Source organism: Lepus europaeus, chromosome X, assembly GCF_033115175.1.
Source record: "Lepus europaeus isolate LE1 chromosome X, mLepTim1.pri, whole genome shotgun sequence".
In the NCBI taxonomy this organism is placed as follows: Eukaryota; Metazoa; Chordata; class Mammalia; order Lagomorpha; family Leporidae; genus Lepus; species Lepus europaeus.
In genome coordinates, this window is record NC_084850.1 from 71,593,370 (window position 1) to 71,607,078 (window position 13,709).

General features: G+C 40.0%; 1 pseudogene; it reads right to left on the reverse strand.

The window, feature by feature from the left end:
• LOC133752673 (cyclin-G1-like) overlaps positions 1-13,709 on the reverse strand; it is a 49,968-nt pseudogene that overhangs the window by 12,258 nt on the left and 24,001 nt on the right.

The window sequence follows — 13,709 nt, forward strand, 5'->3', positions numbered from 1 at the left end:
TAACAGACTGCAGAAGAAAAACCATATGATTCTCTCAATAGACGCAGAGAAAGTATTTGATAAAATACAACACCCTTTCATGATGAAAACTCTAAGCAAACTGGGTATGGAAGGAAGAGTCCTCAATACAATCAAAGCAATATATGAAAAACCCACGGCCAACATCCTATTGAATGGGGAAAAGTTGGAAGCATTTCCGCTGAGATCTGGTACCAGACAGGGATGCCCACTCTCACCACTGTTATTCAATATAGTTCTGGAAGTTTTAGCCAGAGCTATTAGGCAAGAAAAAGAAATTAAAGGGATACAAATTGGGAAGGAAGAACTCAAACTATCCCTCTTTGCAGATGATATGATTCTTTATTTAGGGGACCCAAAGAACTCTACTAAGAGACTGCTGGAACTCATCAAAGAGTTTGGCAAAGTAGCAGGATATAAAATCAATGCACAAAAATCAACAGCCTTTGTATACACAGACAATGCCACAGCTGAGGAAGAACTTCTAAGATCAATCCCATTCACAATAGCTACAAAAACAATCAAATACCTTGGAATAAACTTAACCAAGGACGTTAAAGATCTCTACGATGAAAACTACAAAACCTTACAGAAAGAAATAGAAGAGGATACCAAAAAATGGAGAAATCTTCCATGCTCATGGCTTGGAAGAATCAATATCATCAAAATGTCTATTCTCCCAAAAGCAATTTATACATTCAATGCAATACCAATCAAAACACCAAAGACCTTCTTCTCAGATCTGGAAAAAATGATGCTGAAATTCATATGGAGACACAGAAGACCTCGAATAGCCAAAGCAATCTTGTACAACAAAAACAAAGCCGGAGGCATCACAATACCAGATTTCGGGACATACTACAGGGCAGTTGTTATCAAAACAGCATGGTACTGGTACAGAAACAGATGGATAGACCAATGGAGCAGAATAGAAACACCAGAAATCAATCCAAACATCTACAGCCAACTTATATTTGACCAAAGATCCAAATCTAATCCGTGGAATAAGGACAGCCTATTCAATAAATGGTGCTGGGAAAATTGGATTTCCACATGCAGAAGCTTGAAGCAAGACGCATACCATTCACCTTACACAAAAATTCACTCAACATGGATTAAAGACTTAAATCTATGACCTGAAACCATCAAATTATTAGAGAGCATTGGAGAAACCCTGCAAGATATAGGCACAGGCAAAGACTTCTTGGAAAATACTCCAGCAGCATAGGCAGTCAAAACCAAAATTAACATTTGGGATTGCATCAAATTGAGAAGTTTCTGTACTTCAAAAGAAACAGTCAGGAAAGTGAAGAGGCAACCAACAGAATGGGAAAAAATATTTGCAAACTATACTACAGATAAAGGGTTGATAACCAGATTCTACAAAGAAATCAAGAAAATCCAAAACAACAAAACAAACAGCCCACTTAAGAGATGGGCCAAGGACCTCAATAGACATTTTTCCAAAGAGGAAATCCAAATGGCCAACAGGCACATGAAAAAATGTTCAAGATCACTAGCAATCAGAGACATGCAAATCAAAACCACAATGAGGTTCCATCTCACCCCGGAGAGAATGGCTCACATTCAGAAATCTACCAACAATAGATGCTGGAGAGGATGTGGGGAAAAAGGGACACTAACCCACTGCTGGTGGGAATGCAAACTGGTTAAGCCACTATGGAAGTCAGTCTGGAGATTCCTCAGAAACCTGAACATAACCCTACCATACAACCCAGCCATCCCACTCCTTGGAATTTACCCAAAGGAAATTAATTTGGCAAATAAAAAAGCCATCTGCACATTAATTTTTATTGCAGCTCAATTCACAATAGCTAAGACCTGGAACCAACCCAAATGCCCATCAACAGTAGACTGGATAAAGAAATTATGGGACATGTACTCCATAGAATACTATACAGCAGTAAGAAACAACGAAACCCGGTCATTTGCAACAAGATGGAGCAATCTAGAAAACATCATGCTGAGTGAATTAAGCCAGTCCCAAAGAGACAAATATCATGTGTTCTCCCTGATCGGTGACAACTGAGCACCAAAGGGGAAACCTGTTGAAGTGAAATGGACACTATAAGAAACTATGACCTGATCAGCTCTTGTCCTGACTGTTGTTGTACAATGTAATACTTTATCCTTTTTAGTATTTGTTGTTGTTGTTGTTGTTGTTGTTCTAGTACTAGTGGTTGAACTCTGTAATTAACACACAATTATTCTTAGGTGTTTAAATTTTAACTGAAAAGTGATCCCTGTTAAATTTAAGAGTGGAAAAAGAGAGGGAGGAGATGTACAATTTGGGACATGCTCAATCGGACTTGCCGCAAATGGTGGAGTTAGAAATGTGCCAGGGGATTCCAATACAATCCCATCAAGGTGGCATGTACCAATGCCATCTCACTAGTCCAAGTGATCAATTTCAGCTCACAATTGATGGCTCTGCTAGGTCTAAGAGTAAAAGGGATCACACAAACAAGACAAGTGTCTGCTAATACTAACTGATAGAATCAAAAAGGGAGAGAAGGATCCAACATGGGAAATGGGATACACAGCAGACTCATAGAATGGCAGATGTCCTAAACAACACTCTGGCCTCAGAATCAGCCCTCAAGGCATTCGGATCTGGCTGAAGAGCCCATGAGAGTATTGTAGGCATGGAAAGCCAAGATACCATGGGAAAAAAAAAAGACCTAAATGAAAGATCTCTGTGAGTGAGATCCCAGTGGAAAGAACGGGGCCATCAAAGAAGGAGGTACCTTTCTCCGAAGGGAGGAGAGAACTTCCACTTTGACTATGACCCTATCGGAATAAGATCAAAGTCAGCAAACTCTAAAGGCTTCCATAGCCCTGGCAATTCATGACTGGAGCCTAGGGAGATTACTGACGCCATGAACAGGAGTGTCAAATTGTTAAGTCGGCAACAGGAGTCACTGTGTACTTACACCCCATGTGGGATCTGTCCTTAATGTGTTGTCTAAGGTGAAGTGATGCTATAACTAGTACTGAAACAGTATTTTTATACTTTGTGTTTCTGTGTGGGTACAAACTGATGAGGTCTTTACTAATTATATACTGAATTGATCTTCCGTATATAAAGAGAATTGGAAATGAAAAAAAAAAAACAACCTGGTGTTAAATTGGAAATGGCATAGAAAATTAATTAATTTTAAAAAAATATTATGTAGGATCTCTGACTTTAATGTGCTGTACACTCTTATTTAATGCTATAACTAGTACTCCAACGGTAGTTTTTTCACTTTGTGTTGCTATATGGGGCAAACTGTTGAAATCTTTACCTAATATATACTAAATTGATCTTATGTATATAAAGAAAATTGAAAATTAATCTTGATGTGAATGGAAGGGGAGAGGGAGCGGGAAAGGGGAGGGTTGCGGGCAGGAGGGAAGTTATGGGAGGGAGGAAGCCATTGTAACCCATAAGCTGTACTTTGGAAATTTATATTCATTAAATAAAAGTTTAATAAATGAAAAAAATAAAATAAATGTTTGTTTAACAAAAAAAAAGAGCCTTTTATGATCACTGACATCATGCATAAGAGTGCTAATTGATGGGGCTGGAGCTGTGGCATAGCGCATAAAGCTGCTGCCTGCCGTGCTGGCATCCCTTAAAGGCACCAGTTAGAGTCCTGGCTGGACTTGCAATCCAGCTCTCTGCTATGGCCTGGGAAAGCAGTGGAAGATGGCCCAAAGCCTTGGGCCCCTCTACCCACATGGGAGACCCAGAAAAAGCTCCTGGCTCCTGGCATCATATTGGCTCAGCTCTGGCTGTTGAGGTTGATTATGGAGTGAACCAACAGATGGAAAACCTCTCTCTCTCTCTCTCTCTCTCTCTCTCTCTCTCTCTCTCTCTCTGTCTCTCTCTCTCTGCTTCTCCTTTTCTCTGTATAACTCTTACTTTCAAATGAATAAATAAATCTTAAAAAAAAGTTAATGTTTTATATCTTGACTGTAGTGACAGTTCCGCTGGTCACATTAATGCATACTTTTTTCAAAGGTCACTGAAATCAAATGCATGAATGTTATTGTTTGCAACCAGATCTCAAAAAATAAAGCTGATGTTAAACAAAAAGAGTTTTAATTGTTAAATTAACAACACAAGTCACTGTGTACTAACTTCCCATTGCACTAACTTCCCATGCAAGACCTTTGTCCTCAGAGTTGTACTATAATTGTGTCTATGTGCTCTTAAAAGATATATCATTCTTGGGTGCTTCTTTAAAGTTAACTAAGTTTCTTTTTAAAAAAAAGTGAAATTAACTTCAAGATGCAATGACTTTGAACAGTCCTTGTCTCGACTGTTGAGGAACAGTTTTTTTTTTTTGGTTTTTGGTTTTTTTTTTTTCATGGAAATTGTTGAACTCTTTACTTAGTATAGAGTTGGTCTTCCATGTGTAAAGTTAATTGAAGCTGGCGCCGTGGCTCAACAGGCTAATCCTCTGCCTTGCGGCGCCAGCACACCAGGTTCTAGTCCCGGTTGGGGCGCCGGATTCTATCCCGGTTGCCCCTCTTCCAGGCCAGCTCTCTGCTATGGCCCGGGAAGGCAGTGGAGAATGGCCCAAGTGCTTGGGCCCTGCACCCACATGGGAGACCAGGAGAAGCACCTGGCTCCTGGCTTCGGATCAGCGAGATGCGCCGGCCGCAGCTGCCATTGGAGGGTGAACCAATGGCCAAAAGGAAGACCTTTCTCTCTGTTTCTCTTTCTTCTCACTATCCACTCTGCCTGTTAAAAAATAAATAAATAAATGAAGTTAATTGAAAATGAATCTTAGTGGAGAATGGGACTGGGAATGGAAGAGGGAGAAGGAGAAGGAGGGGTGGGAGTGTGGGTGGAAGGGCGTGTATAGTGGGAAGAATCACTATTTCTAAAGTTGTATTCATGAAATGCGTGAAGTTGTTATTCCTTAAATAAAAAGTTTCATTGGGGAAAAAAGACATTGGAGGGAGACCATGACATTTGAATTGCCTTTGGAGAATTTCTTATTTCTTAACTGAATAATTAATATTTATTTCACAAGGCTGTGAAGCACTATTTTTGATTCAATATGCTGCCCCCTCTGCCTGGTACATACATAGGTATTCTATAAACATTACTTCAGTAATGTTATACTTCTTTCCCTTCCTTATTTCCCTAATCAACTTCCACAGAAATAATGAGAGCTGTAATATTTTAAAAACAGCTATATATACATTTTTCACTTATATTGGAGCATGCTAGGTAATTAGAGTGTATATATATAATTTTAAATCTCTTCTGCATTCAGATAGTAAACATTTTATTGAGGTAGTAATTTTGTATTACATTGTAATAGAATATTATTGCTTAAGGTAACTGTGTTCCTGAGTGTAAAATCCTACATACATTTTAAACGCAGTGATCGCCCAAGCACTCTTACTATGGGCAAACTGCAATGTCTTAGAGATACTGCATTTTCTATTTATATTGTCTGTTTCTTCACTTAGTACAACTGTCAAGGTTGCATTAAAGGAATATGCTCATTTCTTCCTGCATATTTCTGGCAGCAGGAAGAGCTTTAAATGTTGTTCATTAAAATACTTGTCAAGGCTATGTGAAAAAAAATCAGAAAAAAATCAATTAGATTGTTTTGGTACAAATTTTTTAGAGTGAAGCACATTATTTTTCATAACATATCTTCATGAAGTTTTTGAAGACCTTTCATATGGATGTATTTCAAATTTTAGCACTAAAACATCTTTTAATTCCAGTTTCCACAAACTTTTTAAGGTACCCCTGAATATACTTAACATTTGAGTTGCATTTTAAAATTATTATATTCTTGTTAACTTCATAAACTTTCTTTTGTCCTGAAGACTGCTTAATAGAATTAGGAAAGTGTATTATATAGTCTTTAATTGTGGAATTCATTGCTGAATTAAATAACATCACCCTAAGATACTCAGTAAAAACCACTATTTCTTAATGGCAAAAACGTTCCCATGGTTTATAATTGCCGTTAGCCACTGCTGCTCCAGATAGGCCCAGAACTTTAGCTTTAAGTAGGCTATTTCTTCACATATTGTACTCACAAATGAACTTCCTTTCAAGATATTCTTTCCATAGACTTTATGTTGGAAGATCATTACTACTATGGCTTACAATTCCCTTTCCCCACCAACTTAATTTTGGCAGCTTACAACTTCTTTGTCCAAGTATCCTAGGTGTGTTAGGAGATATACAACTCTAAAAACATACACATGTCCACACAATATTTTTTCTTTTACTAACCAAGGTAAATACAGATGGCCTATGGCACCATGGCTCACTTGGCTAATCCTCTGCCTGTGGCGCCGGCACCCCTGGTTCTAGTCCCAGTTGGGGTGCTGGATTCTGTCCCGGTTGTTCCTCTTCCAGTCCAGCTTACTGCTGTGGCCCGGGAGTGCAGTGGAGGATGGCCCAAGTGCTTGGGCCTTGCACCTGCATGGGAGACCAGGAGGAAGCACCTGGCTCCTGGCTTCAGATCGGCGCAGCGCAGCAGCCGTAGCGGCCATTTGGGGGGTGAATCAACAGAAAGGAAGACCTTTCTCTCTGTCTCTCTGTCTCACTGTCTAACTCTGCCTGGCCAAATAAATAAATAAATACAGATGGCCTAAATATACCAAAACAACTGTCTGAATTCTAAAAATGGAAACTATGAAAGGAAGGTATTTCTGTTCAATTTTATGTCACAATCTATTTAGCTAACCAAAGCAAAACAATGTGCATGCTTTGTCTCTCATGATAAATCTAAATAATTCATTATCATTAACTAATATATATGTTGATTTGGAAAGTAGATCATTCGAGTAAGATATATGGGTATAAAGCAACATGAAATTACTATTCGCTTAAAGAGAAATTTTAGCAAAATAAGAGGGTTAAAATTCAGATCTAAATGATTTGGAGCAGAAATGGAATTGAAGCAGCAGATACAACAGTTTTTATGGTTTTCTTATTAAAATGGAAGAAAAAGAGCAAAGGAGTGAAAAGTCCATATCTCACACACCTTTATTTCTCATTTTAGTGCTCAGCTCATAAATGTTCAAAAAATACATGTGAATTCACTCCTGGAAAGGAAATGAATTTTTTAAAAAAAATCTATAAGTCATTAGAAGACATCTACATAGCAACCCAAGATAAGACTCACGATTCCCAAAGGAATTGAATATCTCTGCTCTACATAGTGAGCAGGGAGAGTACAGAGATCAGTGACTGAGAGTATCAAGTCTTCAACACCTCGATCAAACCCATTTCATAAGCATGTAAAAAATCCATATCATTGTAACTGAAACCAAACATTCTTCAGAAAACCTATTTATACAGACATATTAAAATTGAGGACCCAATGGTCTAAATTTACAACAAAGTTGTGAACTAAATACTGACTAGATAAATTCCTGCCAAAATGTTTTTGTTCTCCACACAAATTTATTAAAAAGAAATGGCGAATTTGATCTACTGACCAACTATTTTAAGATTTTTTTAAATCCACACTAGTAACATAGAAACTCTCATTTGGAAACAAAAAGAAAAGTGAATGTTTAGGAATCATCTCATATTCAGTTTCCTCCTACACATGAGTTATGTATTATTCTTGTCAGCACAACTTAGAAATGTTCAGAGTTGTTTATAAGCTTACAGAATGTAATAAAACCTGAAGTTTATTACTTTTACTGTTATAAAAATTTTAAATTTCAATTTTCATATTATTAAGCTATTTAATTACTGTGTTCTTTATAATATTAATTACTACTAAATTTAACTGATTTCAAAAGAGGGATAATTTTAAATATTTATCTTTGCAGAGTTGTAGATAGTATGTTCTGAAAGCCAGATATATTACTTTTTTAAATATTTATATTTATTTATTTGAGAGAGAGAGTTTAGACAGAGAGACAGGAAGGTCTTCCACCCACTAGTTCACTCCCCATATGGCTGCAACTGACAGAGCCAGGCCAATCCAAAGCCAGGAGTCAAGAGATTCTCTTGGGTCTTCCACATGGAAACAAGGGGCTCAAGCACTAGGTGCATCATTCCAGGCCGCAGCAGAGAGCTAGACCAAAAGAGGTGCAGCCAGGACTTGAACTGGTGCCCATATGGGAAGCTAGTGCCACAGGCAGAGGATTAACCTACTATGTCACAGTGCCAGCCCCCAGATACATTTCTTGAATGACTTAATTTCTATCAATATAATTCATTCTCTTCTAATTTTTGTTCCAAGTTTTGAGTGACAGTAGATTGTGGTAAGTGAAGTTTCATAGCTTTTGACTATTGAAGTATGAAATATTTTCTTTTTGTTTTGGTTTTAGCTTGAACAATTTACACTTGACAGTCTTCTATTCAGCTATAGGAAACACACTGTTATCTGTATAAAGCACTTTTAATTATATACATTATAATCATCAAAAAATGCCAGTTTAAAATACTACACTATCTTTTAGGTCAAACCCATGCAATTATACTATTTCCACTATTAAGCCTTTTCTTACAGATTTGTTTATTTGAAAGAGTAACACAGAGAGAGGAGAAGCAGAGAGAGATCTTCCATCCGCTGGTTCACTCCCCAGTTGGCAGCAATGGCTGGAGCTGCGCCAATCCGAAGCCAGGAGATTCTTCCAGGTCTCCCACGTGGGCACAGAGGCTCAAGGACCAGGGCCATCCTCTACTGCTTTCCCAGGCCATAGCCAAGAGCTAGAGCAGAAGCAGAGTAGCCAGGACTCAAACCATCACCCATATGGAATGCTGGCACTGCAGGCAGTGGCTTTACCTGCTATGCCACAGCGCCAGCTCCTACTATTAAGCCTTAACAAGTCCTTAATTTCCTATCTTCATTGAAAGGTATACATAGGAGCAAGTATTTTACACAGGGATTAAGTTCCCACTTGGGGTGCCTTATCTCACATCAGCGTGATTGCATTTAAGGCCCTGTTCTGCATCTGATCCAGGATGCTGCTAATGCACACTCTGGGGGCCAATAGGTGATGACTCAAACATCTGGGTATGTGCTACCCATGTGGGAGACCTGGGTTGCATTCTGGACTCCTGATTTTGGTCTAACTCTGTGCTGGTTATTGCAGGCAATTGGGAAGTGAACCAATAGACAAAATATCTCCCTGTCTCTGTTACTCTGTCTTTGAAATAAAATAAAACAAATAGAAAGTTATACATGCACTCCACTGAACAAAAGTAATAATTATACTTTTTTTGTTTAGAAATAAATTCACTATAGATATATTTCCACGTTATCCTGAATTGATTATTTACAGTGTAAGGTATGGCAAACATCTAAAGCTTGAACTTACAAGTGAGCAACAAAGCACTAAAATGAATAGAAAGGCGATGTGCAGGAGTATTTGACAGAGTCTACAACAACTACATAAGTCTGTAAATTCCCTAGCTGAAGTATGCATGGACAAGCACCTAGTCCTGGAATATCTACTGGTAGAGAAAGGTGGATTATGTGCAATAACTAATGGTAGCTGATATATTTAATTTAACAACAGTGTACTCATGGCAAGAGCTTTCACAAGGATTTATATTCAAGCTAAATGTTTCTCTAATTTCAATAAGGAAAGCCTGCCAGCATCCACCGTCTAGGAAGCAATAGGAAATGATTTCCCTTTTCTAAAAAGTATCCCACCCTTGTTCTTTCTTTTCTTAATTACGTTCATCATAACAGTCAAGCTTGTCTGTTCCAAAATTCAATGGGTTTTCATAGAAATGTGGTCAAGCAGGGACACCAGGTATCACCAACAACTGCTAGTAATCCTCCAGCTTCTGAGATGGAATCTCTAGGTCAGTTAGCAGGGGAATTTCGTTTCCCAGATAGGTAGAAATAACACCCTGATTCATCTTGAAGCAAACAAATAAGGAAGACAGACCTTCCTCCCTCAACCTCCCATAAAGATTAAGGGACAAAACTCCGTGGAGGGAAATTACATGGATCAGGCACAGAGTTAATGAGGACACAGAAACTGAGGCATTTCTAGCAGTCTCTGTGCTACAGCCCTGTACCTGAAACTCCACCCCTTACACACCAATTCAGTACATTCACTTTTTCATGATATACCTAAGCCTCCTCCACCATGAAGATGCCATGATGGACACATGTACACAGAGTTCCATGTGGAGACTCCATGGAAAGCTTCCTAGAAATCATCATATGCACTGCATCTCACCTAAACTCCACTCCTTTTCTATATTTAATTAGGGCACCACCCACTACCCAATAAAGAGGGCAGCCAGACTCTACTGTGGAGCATTTCTCATCTCATGGGGCTGCATGCTTTCACCTCTGAATGTGACCTATCTCTTCAAATGAATCCTGACTCCATTCTTGGATGTTATATATGTCTCTGCTTTGAATCCTTCTCTCATGCCAAGAAAAAAGCCGGAATAAACACAGCTGGGGGCCCTTCCTCAAAACATTGCCACCCATGTTAGAGACCTGTATTAAGCTGCAGGCTTGGTCCAGTACTGCTGTTGTGGGCATTTGAGGAGTGAATAAGCAGATGGATGATCTCTCTCTCAATGTCTCTCTGCCACTCTCTCTCTGCACTTCAAATAAAATGAAATAAAATAAAAATCAAAAGATAAATCTAACAACAACAAAAGTATTAGAATAAAGTATCAATCTCATGATTCTGATTTTGTAAAAGACATAAACCATTAAAAGGAGTTCAAGAAATCACAAATGGAAAAGGTTGACATTTTGAGAAATATAAAATGTATGGGAAACGACTCGGCCATAAAAAAGAATGAAATTCTGTTTTTGCAACAAAATGGATGTAATTAGAAACCATTATATGTAATGAAATAAGCCAGACCCAAAAAGACACTTATCATATTCTTTCTCTGATTGTAGCTAATAAATAGAACACATTCACAAAAAAACTTAATGTTTATTGAGCTAAACTGATAATCTTGTGGTTTGGTTGTTGTCTATAACCCTTGTCTAAACCCCTGTGGAACAGGGATCTCTCTACCTTTCACTTGTACAGCTCTTTGTTTAGAGGAGCATTGAGCCTGTGACTATAAAGTAAACTAAAACAATGTTATTGAAAAAAGTTAAAAGAAAAAGAAAGGAAGGAGGATGGAGGGATGTGCTGTTGGGAGAAAATATTGCTGTATTCTTAGAATCATACCTATAAAATTCATGAAATCTATTCTCTGTATATTAACAAATTAGAAATATAATAAAAATATGAAATGTAGATTCTTGATCATGTTAGGGGCTGACATTTTGGTGCAACAGTGTAAGTCACTGTCTGCAATGTCGGCACCTCATATGAGCACCAGTTCAAATTCCAGCTGCTCCAATTCCAATTCAGCTCCCTGCTAATGCACCTAAGAAAACAATAGAAGGTGGTCCAAGTAGTTGGGTCCCTAGCACCCACATGGGAAACCCGGATGGAGTTCCAGGTTCCTGGCTGTGGCCTGGCTTAGCAACCTGACCATTGCAGCATTTAGGGAGTGACCCAGTGGATGGAACACTCTCTCTCTCTCTCCTGTCTGTCTCTCTTTGTAATTCTATTTTTCAAATAAGCAAATAAATATTTTAAAAGAATGCTCAAAAATGGTAAAAAAAAAAATGACTCATACAAATACTAAACACAACCAGTGGCCAGTGCTGCCATAGCAGGTAAAGCCTCTGCGTGCAGTGCTGGCATCCCATATGGGTGATGGTTTGAGTCCTGGCTACTCCACTACTGATCCAGCTCTCTGCTATGGCCTTGGAAAGCAGTAGATTACTCAAGTCTTTGGGCCCCTGCACCCACATGGGAGACTGCGAAGAAGATCCTGGCTCCGGATCGGCATAGCTCCAGCCATTGCAGCCAATCGGGGAGTGAACCAGTGGATGGAAGACCTCTCTCTCTCTCTCTCTCTCTCTCTCTCTCTCTCTCTGCCTCTCTTCTCTCTGTGTAACTCTGACTTTCAAATAAATAAATAAACCTTTTAAAAATAAAAAAAGATCACACTAAAAAACATGAGTCCATTAATGAAAAAATCAGTAAAATATTGTTTGTTCCAGGAACATATGAGGAAGAGTTTATTTATGGGCCTTAAAAGTACTGCAAGGGGGCCGGTGCTGTGGTGCAGTAGGTTAACCACCAGTCTGCAGGGCATCCCACATGGGCGCTGGTTCTAGCCCCAGCTGCTCCACTTCTGATCCATCTCTCTGCTAAGGAAGGCCTGGGAAAGCAATAAAAGATGGCCCAAGCACTTGGGCCCCTGCACCTGTGTGGGAGACCCCGAAGAAGCTTCTGGCTCCTGGCTCCCTGCTCCAGCCATTGTGGCCATTTGGGGAGTGAACCTGCAGATGGAAGACCTTTATCTCTGTCTCTTCCTCTCACTGTCTGTAACTCTACCTCTCAAATAAATAAATGAATAAAATCTAAAAAAAAAGTACTGCAAGATGGTGTAATAGTACTCTCCATCATGTATTTCTTTATGGAAATATCAGTTCAAACTACTATCCAATCACAGAAATGGTTTCAGAGCTTAAGGAAAGCAAGTTAGAATTTACAGCACCTGCATATAGCACCAAAAATGAGAAAAGGCCCACTAAAGAAGGTAGGAAGGATCATTCCACATTACCAGTGTCACCATCCCCAATCCCACACAGGCAACACAGTAAGGAAGGAGATACACTGTTAATGGAGGAAAGAGAAGAAAGGAAGCATTGGACTTTGCCTCAAATCCAAAACCCTGCACCAAACTGAACCCTGGGGTACCAGACTCCAGGCTGGTCTACTTGAACTGAGCATCCAGTCCTGCTTGGTGTCAGGAGAGATCCTGTAGCCACAGGTTCTAGTCTTCCAGGCAGACTCCTCTCCAAGCCCTCCTTCTTGGGCAAAATATAGACAGACACAGGCTCCAGACCTCCCTCACTGCCAGGCCAGCCCCATTACATGCTTCAGATCTGCACAATGTATTGATTCTCTACCCCAATCCCCACCACTGGAGTGACCTCCATAGGCCATGCTCTGGACTACATTCAATACCAGGGCAGACCCTGTAGCTAAAGACTTCAGGCCAACCTTAGCACCAAACTAGCCATCTCAACCATAGTCAACAAACTGGAATACACTGATTCAAACTCTGGGCCACACCCTGAGGCTCTAGGATCTAGAAAAGTATGGGTAAACTGAGTCCCCAAGCCTATCCTGATTGCCAAACAGAATTCCCCAACAGCAGACTCTAGGCCTGCCCAGAAAACACAGCCTCTGGACCCGCCCCAGTTTCAGGCCATCCATCCAGTAGGCCCAGGCTTCAGGTTTTCCTCTGGTACCAGGTACCAGACTGCCACCAGAGCCACAGCTGCAGGCCCACCTCAGCACCACCAACAAAGGAAACTATCAAGAGTGAAGAAAAGGGGCTGGTGCTGTGACGCAGCAGGTTAACGCCCTGGCCTGAAGCGCCGGCATCCCATATGGGCACCAGCTCGAAACCCAGCAACTCCACTTCCTATCCAGCTCTCTGCCATGGCCTGGGAAAGCAGTAGAAGATGGCCCAGATCCTTGAAACCCTGCCCCCACGTGGGTGACCCGGAACAAGCTCCTGGCTCCTGGCTCCTGGCTTCAGATCATTGTGGCTCCTGCCAGTTGTGGCCAATTGGAGAGTGAACCAGTGGATGGAATGCCTCTCTCTCTCTCTCTCTCTC